The 14,613-nt window shown below is 42.3% G+C and overlaps 1 protein-coding gene across 1 annotated transcript in view; it reads left to right on the top strand.

The window, feature by feature from the left end:
- Positions 1-14,613, top strand: part of LOC132818347 (MAPK/MAK/MRK overlapping kinase-like) — a 135,819-nt gene that overhangs the window by 54,280 nt on the left and 66,926 nt on the right. The gene's annotated exons all lie outside the window — the stretch shown is intronic.

Raw genomic sequence — 14,613 nt, 5'->3', positions numbered from 1 at the left:
TCCAGGATATTGGGTCAATGACAGTAAAGAAATGATCATTTCCAGATCAGGTTTTTTTTTCTTTTTTTGGGAAAAGAAAGTGCTAAAGGCAATTTCCCACCTTTTAGGTATTAGAGGCAGTGGGTTTGATTAGATTAGATTAGATTCCATACAGTATGGAAACAGGCCCTTTGGCCCAATATGTCCATACTTATCCTCCGAAGAGTAACTCACCCAGACCCATTCCCCGACCCTATATTTACCCCTGACTAATGCACCCAATACTATGGGCAACAGAGCATGGCCAGTTCACATGACCTGCACATCTTTGGACTGTGGGAGGAAACCAGAACACCTGGAGGAAACCCATGCAGACATTGGTAGAATGTGCAAACTCCACACAGTCGCCTGAGGTGGGAATCAAATCCTGGTCCTTGGTGCTGTGAGACAACAATGCTAACCACTGAACCACCATGCCATTTGGAAAGTGTTGTTGCAGGAGCTCTGGCAAGTTGTAGATGGTACACACTACTGCCACTCTACTACTGGTGAAGTGAGTGAATATTTAAGGTGGTGGATAGGTTGCCAAGCAAGATTTGTCTGCAATTGTGCCAAGCTTCTTTGGTGTTGTTTGGCATTGCAATTCAGTGAGAGTATTTCCTCACTCCATCATGTGTAAGGCACAAGTCAAGAAATGCTTTGGGAATTTAGAAAGTCTTACCTATTGTTGGTCCATATAAATTTCTGCTCGTTGATAATGCACTGGATATAATTGGAGAATTCAGCAACAGTAGTGCCATTGAATGTCATGGATTGGTAGTTGATTCTTTGTTGGAGGTGGTCATTGTTTGAGACTTGTTCAAATATACTTGCCACTCAGTCCAAGCCTGGATGCTGTATCCATGCATTGAAAGCTTCAGTATCTGAGGCATTACAAAAAGATATTGAACACTGTGCAATCTGTAGTGAGCCTGTGACATCCAGCATAATTGAGAAGATTGAAAATTATACTGTGTTACTACTTTGCATCCCTTCTCAACACCCAACTCACCTTCCTGCTGCCCTCTCATGATTACCAAACTTTAATTTGAAGCGATCATAGTCCTGTTGCTTTTCATTGTGCTCCTGTTTTGCTTTGATCTCGTGCTTTTAGACTCCCAAAAAACTGTTGGCATTCTAGCCATAGCAGCCCCTAGTGGAACATTATAGCACTGAAGAAGGGGCCCCTTCACTTAAAGTGATATTCCCATCCGCCATCTCAACAATGCATTTACCTGAAAGGTTTGTATAGAATTGGAATTTGTATGTGGCGATGAATCACTGAATGCACATGAATGCAAGCAGTCCCCCCTAAGTGAGGTTGCAGATAAGTTTTGCTACATGGGACTCTGAAGACAGTAGATCGCAAAGAGGAAAATGCTAATACAGATTTATTATGAAGTGTGGTGTCCTTTAACTGTCCTGGTGACTGTGTCACAGAATCATTGGACCTGACCCTTTAATGTTTGCTGGGCTCCTCTCACAGCTGAACGTGCCCTTTGGTGAGTGTTCTGGAAATATGTTGCATGATCTGTCCTGTTGTCTCACTTTAAAGACAAAGTGTAAAATCAATCAGTCAAATGACAACATCAGTGAGGAGGGATACTTGCCCAGGATGTCAGCCAGGTCACACTGGAAGTAGCTGAGGACTTGAAGACCACTAAAGATCTCTGGTCTCCAGAGAGCTATCAGAAGCAGTGTTATTATTAACTCTCCTTTAGTCTATAAAGACTGTCTGAACTATGTCGTCTCTTCCCCCCACCCCCTTCCAATAACAATTCAGTGTAGTTGGCTTGGAAAGCAAAGGGAGATCCTGTTAGGCCATATCCACATTCCTGGGCAGTTTTCTAGGCATGGCTGGGAAGTATGCATGTTAAAGAGCATCCAGTTAAAAATGTTAAGAAGATCATTTAATTGAATTTCTTTTGACAGTTGAATTCTGTAGAAGGTGCAAACTTTAGCAACTCACCAACTTAAATAAGGCAAGAACACAACAAGTGATTACAGAGGAACCTCTATTATCTGAAGGCGATGGGTGGGCAGTTTTTCATTCGGATAATTGATTATTCGGATAATTGATGTGATCTTTAAATGAAGCCATATTGCACATAATTACATTAAAAAGCATGTTTACAGAGATTTTGTTTCATTCACTCATTAAATTTGTACAATCACTGGATATCGCTTAAAACTTCATGATATTTTGCAAACCAAATTACTTTTTTTGTGCAAATAAAATTCATTGGGATGGAGGTCGGTTATTGTTTTTCGAAGAAAATATCCAGCCCCTGTTGTTTGAGGTGCTGCTGTCTTTTTTTTTGCAGACGATAACATTTGACAAAGATGCATCAATGTAATGGCATCAACTTCATCTTGTGTTTCATACCACTCCATGAAAAGTTGCAAACTGTCGATAGCTTTGTTCATCGGGACTGGAGGAGGTGTCAGTATCTGAGTTTCCTTACCATCTACGGTGTCCATACTTTTCCGCTGTTTTTCTGCGACTATGTTGATTATCTGATCATTACTGAGTGTCTCTGTACCGATGTCATTGTCACAGTTTATCCAAACATCGAACTCAGCCTCTTCTAAGCCCCGCTGTCTGCAGTTCTCAGTGATGTCAGTGGTTAGCCTTTGAGCTGGATGGGTGTCCTCTTCACTGTCATGACTACCAACATGCAAGCCACTGTACCAACACTCCACTACTATTGATGGCTTGATGCGGTCCCGAGGTTCAGCAATCATGAACAAAGCGTCCTTGACTGTGAATGCCTTCATAATTTCCTGCACTCCTTTATCTGCACTGTCTTCACCAAGGGCGGCACACAACATGTTAGGGCATTTTTTTTTCATTATTGCGATGATTCCCTGATCAAGCAGCTGTAACCTTGAAGTCATGTTTGGTGGTAAAAACAAGCACTTGATAGCTCCGACTGGTTATTCTAATTGGCTGCCTTTCATAGTGTGTGCCCCTGCGTTGTTAACAAGCAGAAGGCACATTGCTCAAGTCCAGCGCTTGCTTAATGTAACCTGATGACAGGTACAAATTCTTCCTGAAATCAGGATGAGAAAAGTGGATATGTCATCCATGCCTTGTTTTGTGCTCTATACTTCATGGGGAACGAGTTCTTGAAGCAATGTGGATTAGCATAACGCCCGACGCAGACAAGTACTGATGGCATTGACACAAGGGAAAATCGTAATGTCATTCTTCTGCATTTTATGTCCCGACACCTGCTTTTCTGCGGTGGATACAAGTGTTTTGTCCGACGGTGCACACCAAAACAATCCACTTTCATCAGCATTGTACAATTGCTCAGGTTCATAATTTCCTTCATGAATGATGGACTGTAGTTTCTGTCTACACAGAAACGAGTTCTTGAAGCAATGTGGATTAGCATAATGCCCAATGCAGATGAGTACTGGTGGCATTGACAAGAGAAAATCGTAATGTGATTCTTCTGCTGTGAAAAACTCAAAAATACAGCTTGGTCGAGTTGCTCATCTTTCGCTGGCTTCATGGATTTTATTTTTAATGCATTTGAAGTATCACTTTGGTTGATACATTTCTCAATCACTGGTCTTTCTTTCCTGATGTGGAACACTGTTGCTATTCCAATGTGCAATCTTTGCCTTTTTGCCATGATCCAGGCACTTTTAAAAATTTGCTTTTCTGTTAATTGTCACTGCTGTCCACCTACTCTTCACAGACGTGGTCAGTACGTACAACATACTCGATTACTTATGATAGATACATACTCTGAACAATGTCATGGAGGGAATGAAGACACCACTGACTTCTGAACTGTTGTCTCTTAAAATTACTTACAAAGTCAACTACCTATTAGGTAACTGATCACGAATTACCTGAGATCAGCAGTTGTATAAGGCTAAATAAAAACGCTTATAAAGTGACCAAAAGTAGTAATAAATATGAGGATTGGCAAGTTTCAAAAATGCAAGAAAGGAGGAGCAAGAAACTGATGAGGAAATAGTCAATAGAACACAAGTGCAATCTAGAAAAACAAGAACATTATAAAAGCTTCTGCAACTAAGTAAATATGATTATAGGATTTAGCTATATATTTGGCTAAGACACTGGTTATGGGATTAGACACTGTCCTACATAGCCAGGATTGATTTCTAAAACTGTTTTGCCTATCTGGTGCCAGGGTTAAGGATATTTTATTGGGGCTGCAAGGGCAAGGACTAAGGCTTCTGCAGTACTACTTCCTGCATCCCTCTGCCTGTCCCTTGCTGTCCCTAACCAATGACCAGATTGAAGGTAGTTAATCTAAAGGGCGTGGCTAGCTCCAGAACGCACCTGAACCCAATACCAAATGCTGAGCAGAGGTTGAGAGCCAAGTTCAGTAACCATGAGGACAGTCTCAACCAGAATCTTGACTTCATGTCGTCCTACAGCTGATCCCACCACACGATACACACATAGACACTCACACACACAGTCTGTCACACAAAAACACTCACACAGTCTCTATCTCGCTCTCTTACACACACTCTCTCGAGCATGCAAGCTCACTCAACACATAAATCTATGGGGTAAATTTGCATTTGCAGATTTGTATTTACAGATACATACTATTTTGTTCAAAAAGAACACTATTTGTAGAAAGTCAGTCAATGTGACATTTTATAAGTTCCTGTTTTAGAAATAAAACCAGTCTGACCCCCAAGTTGTGAAACTGACTCCAAACCAGACCTCACGCCTAAAATGCATTGCCTCACATGAAATGTCACCTCTTTTATATTGATAAATCATTAAGTTATCTTGGGGCAGTGATTTGAAAGGAATTCTGGGATGTGCATATTACACGTTTATACTCCTGTATAGGTCAAACTTTTAAGACTATTTTAAGGGTTCAATTTAGAGGGTCGAGTAATACACAGGCACAAGTTTTGAGGGGCTGAAATTCATGTTGCATTTTGGAATACTGTATTATTGGCAGAAGTTGATTTGATCGCACAATTAATTCTGGGTAAAGAAGAAAAACACAATGAATTACAGTGAAGGTAATTACTTCAAAGTTTGGGAGAAGATTTGTAGCTTGGGTGCTTGTTGTTGTGGTTCTGTTCGCCGAGCTGGGAGTTTTTGTTGCAAACATTTCGTCCCCTTTCTAGGTGACATCCTCAGTGCTTGGGAGCCTCCGGTGAAGCGCTTCTGTGATGTTTCCTCCGGCATTTATAGTGGTTTGTCTCTGCCACTTTCGGTTGTCAGTTGCTGTCCGCTGCAGTGGCCGGTATATTGGGTCCAGGTCAATGTGTGTGTTGGCGCTGTGAGGCAGCAGTGCTAACCACTGAACCACCATGCCGCCCCAATATCAAACAGTCATTGAAATCCTGCAAAATAACACTCTTCAACATTGTCATGGCCTGGGAGAAAGTGAGGACTGCAGATGCTGGAGACCAGAGTTGAAAAATGTGGTGCTGGAAAAACACAGCAGGTAAGGCAGCATCTGAGGAGCAGGAAAATCAATGTTTAGGGCATAAGCCCTTCTTCAGGAATGAGGCTGGTGTGCCAAGTGGGCTGAGATAAAGGGCAGGGGGGGTGGAATTTGGGGGAAGGGTGCTGGGAATACGATAAGTGGAAGGAGGTGAGGTGAGGGTGATGGGCCGGAGAGGGGGTGGGGCGGAGATGTCGGGGAAAAAGACTGCAGGTCAAGAGGGCGGTGCTGAATCCAGGGATTGGGACTGAGATAAGGGGGAAGGGAAATGAGGAAGCTGGAGAAATCTACATTCATCCCGTGTGGTTGGAGGGTTCCTAGGCGGAAGATGAGGTGCTCTTCCTCCAGGCGTCGTGTGGTCAGGCTCTGGCAATAGAGGAGGCCAAGGACATGCAAGGACCTGCATGTCCTTGGCGGAGTGGGAGGGGGGTTTAAAGTGTTCAGCCACGGGGCGGTTGGGTTGGTTGGTGCGGGTGTCCCAGAGGTGTTCCCTGCAAGTAGGCGGCCTGGCTCCCCAGTGTAGAGGAGACCACATCGGATACAGTAAATGATGTGTGTGGAGGTGCAGGTGAATTTACGACAGATATGGAAGGATCCACTGGGGCCTTGGTGAGGGGGGAGGTGTGGGCGCAAGTTTTGCACTTCTTGCAGTTGCAGGAGAAGGTGCCGGATATATTTCCCTCCCCACCCCTATCAGCGTTCCGGAGAGACCACTCCCTCCGCGACTCCCTTGTCAGGTCCACACCCCCTACCAACCCAACCTCCACTCTCAGCACTGATTTTGGTTTAAGTGAAACATGTGGTTTTCTTTTTAAGAGGTTCATAATATGTAGGGTCGACCTACACATGAAATATATGGAAAACACAAGAGTTTTGGGCCTAAATAAAGGGTTGACTTACACATGAGATTGACCTATACTTGAGTATATATGGTAATCAATTGCACCCCCCCCACCTCCATTCTACCTGATTTAAAGATTTAACAGCCACATCGGTTCTATGTCTAAGGCCTCCCTCTCTCACTAGCCCCTGAAGAAGGAGCAAAGCTCCAATAGCTTGTATTTTCAAATAAACCTGTGGGACTATTACCTGGTGTCATGTGATTTTTGACCTACCTCTTGAAACAAATCATCTAGGTAACTATCTCCCTCCTTGATGCGTTGCAATGTCGTAGGTTTGAATTCTGACTCTTCAACTTTGTAAATTGGCCTGACATCTTTTCAGTGAGTTGGAAGCTCTTAAAAAAGATAATTCTTTTCAGCTTTGTAATGCCAGAGCATCAAAGGCACAAAAAAAGTCTTGAGGAAAGGTTGCCTAATTATAATAATAATTTCATAGCATGTGACAGCAGCCTGTACTCTACTGAGTACCCACTTCCCTTGTTATTCTTGCAGTTGATGAATTAAGGTGAAGATGGAGTTTATAAATAGTATTGAGAAATGTTTCAAAATAATAGGAAGGTTCTTCTATATTTAATTTATTTCAAACCTATTTAAAAAGATTTGAGTTCTTCAGGGATCAGATTATACAACCCTCTTTCTTTTAAATATATTTAATACATATATATTTGTTAAAGATCAATACCTTGGTGTGCAAGGGGCAATTTCAAAATTTGAGGACCGCACAAGTCTCCGGAGAATTGAATTGAATTGAATTTATTGTCACTTGTACTGAAGCACAGTAAAAAGTTTTGTCTTGCAAACAAAACAGGCATATCACAGAGGTAAGTAGCATAGATAAGTAAATAATAGGTCAACAGCGGCAGAAACAAAAACACAGGCACAGGCAAATGTTAAGAGTTTGTGAGACCATTCAGTATTCTAACAACAGTAGGGTAGAAATTGTTTTGAAACTAGCTACTGCGTGTGCTCAGGCTTCTGTACCTTCTCTCCGATGGAAGAGGTTGTAGAAAAACATTGCCAGGATGGGATGGATCTTTGAGAATGCTGGCAGCCTTATCTTAACAGCGAGGCTGGTAGGTGGATTCTATAGATGGGATGTTGGCCCTTTGTGATTGTCTGGGCCAAGTTCACCACTGTCTGTAACTGTCTCTGATCTTGAATGGTACAGTTGCCATACCAGGTAGTGATACATTCAGACAGAATGCTCTCAATGGTGCACCTATACAAGTTGGCAAGGGTATTCGCTGTCATGCCAAATTTCCTCAGCTACTTGAGGAAGAAGAGACATTGTTGGGCCTCTGTAACCAATGCGTCCACATGAAGAATCCAAGAAAGCTTGTTGTGGATGACCACTCCTTGGATCTTTACATCTTCCACTCATTCCACCTGTGCTGTTAATGTGTAGGGGGGACATGAGTAACATCCCACCGCAAGTCAATAATGAGTTCCTTGGTTTTGCTGGCATTGAGAGCTAGGTTGTTCTCAGTGCACCATTTTTCCAGGTCTTCCACCTCCCATCTGTAGTCTGTTTAGTCGCTATCTGAGATTTGACCGACTATGATGGTGTCATCAGCGAACTTGTAAATGGCATTAGTCTATTGGCGATGTAGTCATGGGTACACAGTGAGTACAGTAGGGGGCTGAGTATGCACCCCTGGAAGGCTCTAGCGTTGAGTGTTAGTGAGGATGAAATATTGTCCCCAATCTTCACTGATTGTGGCCTGTGGGTCAGGAAACTGAGGATCCAGTTGCAGAGAGTGGGGCTTAGTCCGAGATCCTAAGTTTGGTATTCAGTCTCGAGGGAATAATAATGTTGAAGACTGAACTGTAGTCAATGAGTAGGATTCTTACTTAGCTATTCTTGGTGTCAAGATGTTCTAGGGAGGAGTGAAGGGCAAATGATAAAGCATCTTATGTGGATCTGTTGGTCAGATAGGCAAATTTGGAGTGGGTCAAGAATGGTGGGGAGGCTAGAGTTGATTAATGCCATGACCACTGAAGTTAGGGCCACGGGGCGGTAGTCATTGAGACATGCTGCATGAGCCTTCTTAGGCACAGGGATGATGTTGGCCCTCTTGAACAGGGAGGGTCAGGTTGAAGATGTCCGAGAAGACGTCTGCCAGTTGATCTGTACATTTTCTGAGTGCACGGCCTGGTACTCCATCTGGTCCCATCGCTTTCCTTGGATTCACACGAAGGAAAACTGATCTGACCTCTGATGCAGTGACTGTTGGGATAGCTTTGTCAGGACTTGTCAGAATAGGTGTTACCTCTCTGCTGAAATTCTGCACCAAGTAAGCAGAGAAGGCATTGAAATGATCTGGGAGGAATGTGTAATCGTCTGCTATCTTGCACTGTCTCTTTTTAGAGTCTGTGATGTCATTCAGTCCTTACCATAGTTGCCGGATGTTTGTCTGAGTCTCTAGTTTGGATTGGCATTGGTCCCTGTAAATTGTGAGAAAAGCAGTATAGAACCTCAAAAAGATATATTGGTAGAGTGTTCTTGTAGGTGGTAGATCAAGTTCAGTGCAGAGAACTGTAGAACTGTGAGGTGATAAACCTTTGGTATGGGGACGCAGCGGGACAGTGGAAATAAAGGGTACTACTCTAAAGGGTGCACAAAAGGTGAGTGCATAAGTCATTAAAGGTGGCAGAATAGGTAGGCTTCATTATAGGAGTATAGTGTAAGAGAGGGGAGGATATAGTGTAACAATAGTTAGACCTCAGCTGAATAGTGCATACAATTTTGGATGCCACCCTATAGAAAGGACATGAATGCATTGGAGGAAGTGCAGCAGAGATTTATAAAAGTGGTTTCAGGGATGAGACATTTCAATTATAAGGAAAGGCTAGGGAAGTTGACACTGTTTCCTTTAGACAGAAGACAACTAAGAAAATATTTGATAGAAGTTTTCAAAATCATGAAGGTTCTGGGCAGAGTAGATAGGGAAAAACTGTTGTAAACAGATTGAGAACTAGAGGGTACAGTTTTGAAGTGCTTGAAGTGTTTTGAAAAAGATGATGACTAGTTATGAGAAGATTTGTAGTTCAGGTTGAGGTTCTGGATGTAGGTTTGCTTGCTGAGCTGGAAGGTTCGTTTTCAGACGTTTTGTCACCACACTAGGTAACCTCATCAGTGAGCCTCCAGATAAAGCAGTGATGGCCTGGCCTGCTTTCTATTTATGTCTTTAGATTTCCTTAGGTTGATGATGTCATTCCCTGTGGTGATGTCATTTCCTGTTCTTTTCTCAGGGGATGGTAAATTGGGACCAAGTCAATGTGGTTGTTGATAGAGTTCCGGTTGGAATGCCATGCTTTTGGGAATTCTCTGTCGTGTTTGTTACAGTCTACTACATTGGACAAACAGACAGAAAAACTAGCCACCAGGATACGTGAACATCAACTAGCCACAAAAAGACATAATCCACTCTCACTAATATCTTTACATACAGATGAGGAAGGACACCACCTCAACTGGGACAACACATCCATTCTAGGACAAGCCAAACAGAGACACGCATGAGAATTCCCAGAAGCATGGCATTCCAACTGGAACTCTATCAATAAACACATTGACTTGGATCCCATTTACCATCCCCTGAGAAAAAGAACAGGAAATGATGTCACCACAGAGAATTACATCACCAACCCAAGGGAACCTAAACACATAATAGAAAGTGGGACACGCCACCAGTGCTTCATCCGGAATCTCACTGATGATGTTACCTAGTGTGGTGGTGAAACATCTAACGAACCTTCCAGCTCAGCAAGCAAACCTACATCCACAATGTAAGATGATCTTTGATAACCTGATCTCTAAGGAAATCTAATCTTTCCGAACGTTTTGAAATAAATTTAATTAAGAAAGATTTTCCTATTGTTTTGAAACACCTCACTATTTATAAAACATAAACACACCAGTTAGGGTCAGCAGTTCTCTAAGTTTGGTGGAAGCAGGTTAAATTGAGGCATTCAAGATGGCATTGTTTCCAAATAAATAATCACCCAATATGCAAGGTTATGAGGAAAGGAGATTGTCACTAAGTTGAAATATCAGACATGATGGGTCTAGTGGTCTCATTCAGCACTTTAACAACTCTGATTCTAAGTTTAAACTGGCCAGCAAAAAGTAAAGGAAATAATAAACATACAGAAAGCTTTTATTTTTCGCAATTTGGCTTGAAATTTCTTTTTTCAAATACATATAGATCCTCCACCATTGAATAGGTACTGTGAAGCAAATTTTGAAAATTACTTTCTTGTGTTATTCCCAAAATTGATGCTTAACTAAGTTAAGCACATAATGAACATAGGTTTTTTTCACATTTTACTTGTACTTAATAGAGTGATTTTGTTAAAATGAAGTAGTAAATTTTATGTTTAGCCAGCAGAAGCTTAATTAAATACTTGAACACTTCACATTTATTCATTGAATAATATAACCTCATGCAAGTTAGACTGAAAGAATGAAGTGGTCAGATTCCAACATTTAAACTCTGCGTTTACTACACAGAATCCAAAAAAAGCAGTCACTACCTATATTCTAAAATCCAACATTCACATCAATTAAACAGAATTAATGAGTGAATTAGGTTGATTGTTGAACCAATTCATAATTTACAATATACTCAGCATATTTATCATCAATCTCAGTCATAAAGTTACTCATGAATACTTTCAAATTACTCATGAATATTTTCAGCTTCTACACTTCAGTCTGATTCCTAACCAATGTCAGCCAACCTAGGTTTAATGGACAGTCTACACCAGAAATGAAACATGCGTGGAAAGCCTCTTCAGGTTTTGCTTACAATGCTCTGGAATTTCAAAAATCCACTAATCTTTTCTTTAAGTAGTGGAAAGAGATACAACAACTATACGTTTGTCTAATTCCTCTTTCAGGATCTACCTTTCCTTTTCTTTAGTCTGCCTGTAATGCATCACTGGGTTCAATGTCATCGAATTGAGCTCTGATGACTTGTGTTCTTTCATACAAACAAGGAGCAAGAATAAGCTACTTGGCTCTTCGGGGCTGCTTTGCTATTCAACAAGATTACAGCTGATCTGATTTTAACCTCTATCTTCCTGCAAATCTACAAATCTTTCATTTCCTAAGTAATCAGGAAACTATCTACATCTTTTGAGGAAGGGAAATCTGAAGACTCCAAATCTTCTGAGGCAAAAATATTTCTTCTTCGCTCTTAAAAGGGTGGCCCCCTATTTTGTAATCTGTGACCTCTAGTTCAAAGTTCTTCCCAAGATGAAAAGTCCTTTTGACATTCACCCAGTCAGGTTCCCTCAGGATCTTCTGTTTCAGTGAAGTCACTTTGTGATTTTGCTAAATTCAATATTCAGCCTAACCTATTTAGCCTTTCCTGATGAGATGATCTGCTCATTCCAGTATTAGATCACTAAACCTTCTTCAAACTGCTTCCAATGCATTAACATCCTTCCATAAGTATGGAAGATCACAGATCACAGATCACAGATAGACCACCAGATGTGAGCTCACCAATGCTCTATATAACTGAAGGAGAAAGTGAGGACTGGAGATCAGAGTCAAAACGTGTAATGCTGGAAAAGCACAGCAGGTCAGGCAGCGTCTAAGGAGTAGGAAAGTTGACGTTTTGGGCATTAGCCCTTCATCAGGAATCTGCTTGGGTTGGGTGGGGGCTGGGAGATAAATGGGAGGGGTGGACTGGAGGAAGGTAGCTTGGAAGGTGATAGTAGGAGATTTGGGGGAGGGGTGATGGTGATAGGGAGGAGCGGATAAGTGGGAAGGAAGATGAACACATAGGACAGTTCAAGAGGGTGGTGCCAAGTTAGAGGGTTAGATCTGGAATAAGGTGGGCGGAGGGGAGATGAGGAAACTGGTGAAATTGACATTAATGCCGTGTGGTTAGGGGTTCCCAGGCGGATGAGGCATTCTTCCTTCAGGTGGTAGGTGGCTTGCATTTGGCAGTGGAGGATTCCCAGGACACAACATGTCCTTGGTGAAGTGGCCACCCACAGAACTGTGGGGTTGTTGGGTGCGTGTTTCCAGGAGGGATTTTCTGAACGGTTCCGCAATTTGGTATCCTGTCTTCCCAATGTAGAGGGGACCACATCAAGAACATGGCCTCCAAATCCTCCATGACTTTCAGTTCCCCAGCCCCTAATGCCTCATCTTCACCACGGATATCCAGTCCCTGTGCACATCCATCTGCCATGACGACGGCCTCTAAGCCCTCCGTACCCCTCAACTGACACACTTTTTCAATTGGCTGAGCTGGTCCTCACACTCAACAACTTCTTCAAATTTTCCCTCCCACTTTCTCTAGACCAAAGGGGTAGCCATGGGCACCTGCATGGGCCCTGGCTATGCCTGTTTTTTTAGGTATGTGGAATAGTCCATCTTTTTTAGTTACACCGATACTATTGTCCACCTTTTCCTCTGCTACATTGATGACTGTATTGGCACCACCTCGTGCTCCCATGAGGAGGTTGAACAGTTCATCAACTTCACAAACACCTTCCACGCTGACCTCCAGTTCACCTGGACCATCTCGGACATCTCCCTTCCCTTCCTGGACCTCTCCATCACCATTTTCAATGACTGACTCAACACAGACAACTACTTCCAACCCACCTCCTCTCAACACTGACACCCCAATAAAAACGCTATCCCTTACTCCCAATTCCTCCACCCCTGCTGCATCTGTTCCCCGGAGGAGTAATTCCACTCAGAACATCTCAGATTGCGTCCTACCTCAAGGACCACAATTTCCCCTCCCATGTGGCCAACAATGCGCTCCAGCACATCTCCACTTCCCGCAACTCTATAAAAATAAAGAGAGAAACCAAAGTGAACAAAGACCCCTCAGAAAATGATTCTGGGGAGATGGTTTTGAGGAAGAAAGAAATAACAAAGGAGTTAAATAGATATTTTGCATTAGTCTTTATCATGGAAGATACTTTGGACATCCAATTAATACTAAAGAATGCAAGAAAGGAATTAAGTGCCATCACCATCACTATAGAAGTAGTATTAGATAAACTAATGGGGCTAAAGGCAGATAGGTCCCCTGGCCCTATGTCTTGCATCCTAGGATTCTAAAAGAAATAGCTCCACACATACTGAATGCCTTAATTGTATTTTTTCAAAAATTGTTGGGTTCTGGAGAAGCACCAGAGGTTTGGAAAATTGCTAATATAAAACCCTTATTTAAAAAGAAAAGGAGGCAAAAACCAGGTAAGTGTAAGATGATTAGCCCAATGTTTATTGGTGGAAAAGTATGGAATCAATTATTCAGGAAGTAATAGCAGTACATTTGGCAAATGATGATCTAACCGAGCAGAGTTGACGTGGTTTCATGGCTGCACAGTAGCTCAGTGGTTAGCACTGCTGCCTCACAGCACCAGCGACCTGGGTTCGATTTTACACTCGAGGGACTGTCTGCATGGAGTTTGCATGTTCTTCCATTGTCTGCATGGGTTTCCTCTGGGTGCTCTGATTTCCTTCCACAGACCAAAGATGTGTAGGCTAGGTGGATAGGCCCTGCTAAAGTTTCCATAGCATCCATGGATATGTAGGTTACATGGATTAGCCATGGGAAATGCAGGATAGGGGAGTTGGTCTGGGTGAGATGATGTTTGGAGGGTGGTTGTAGACTAGATGGGCTGAATGGTCTGCTTCCATGCTGTGGAGTTTCTGTGATTCTGTGGAAGGGAAATCATATCTAATTAATTTATTACAGTTTTTTGAGGAAGTCTCAACCAGCATGGATAGAAGGAATCCAGTAGATGTATTGTATTTGGACTTCCAAAAGTTGTTTGACAAAGTACTTCACAAATGGTTGAGTATTAAAATAAGAGCCCACAATGTTGGAGGTACTTTATTGGCATGGGTAGAAAATTGGCTAATGACAGGAAACAGCAAGTGGGAATAAGAAGTTCTGATGAAGAGTCACTAGATTCAAATTTCTCCCCACAGATGCTGCCAAACCTGCTGAGTTTCACCAGTAATTTCTGTTTTTGTTTACGGGATTCTTTTTCAGATTTGCACCTTGTGACCAGTAGCATTGCATGGGGATCAGTGCTGGGACCACGACTGTGTATAATGGATATTAATGACTTAGAAGAAGGAAGTGAATGGTACTGTAGCCACATTTGTAGACAACACAAAGTTAGGTGGAAAGCTAGTTGCAGGATGGATACATAATGTTTACAGACAGAAATTGACAGGAGAAATA

The sequence above is a fragment of the Hemiscyllium ocellatum genome, chromosome 8 (genome assembly GCF_020745735.1).
Source record: "Hemiscyllium ocellatum isolate sHemOce1 chromosome 8, sHemOce1.pat.X.cur, whole genome shotgun sequence".
NCBI lineage: Eukaryota > Metazoa > Chordata > Chondrichthyes > Orectolobiformes > Hemiscylliidae > Hemiscyllium > Hemiscyllium ocellatum.
The sequence above is the reverse complement of the archived record's forward strand: the minus strand, read 5'-3'. Positions and strand labels throughout refer to the sequence as shown.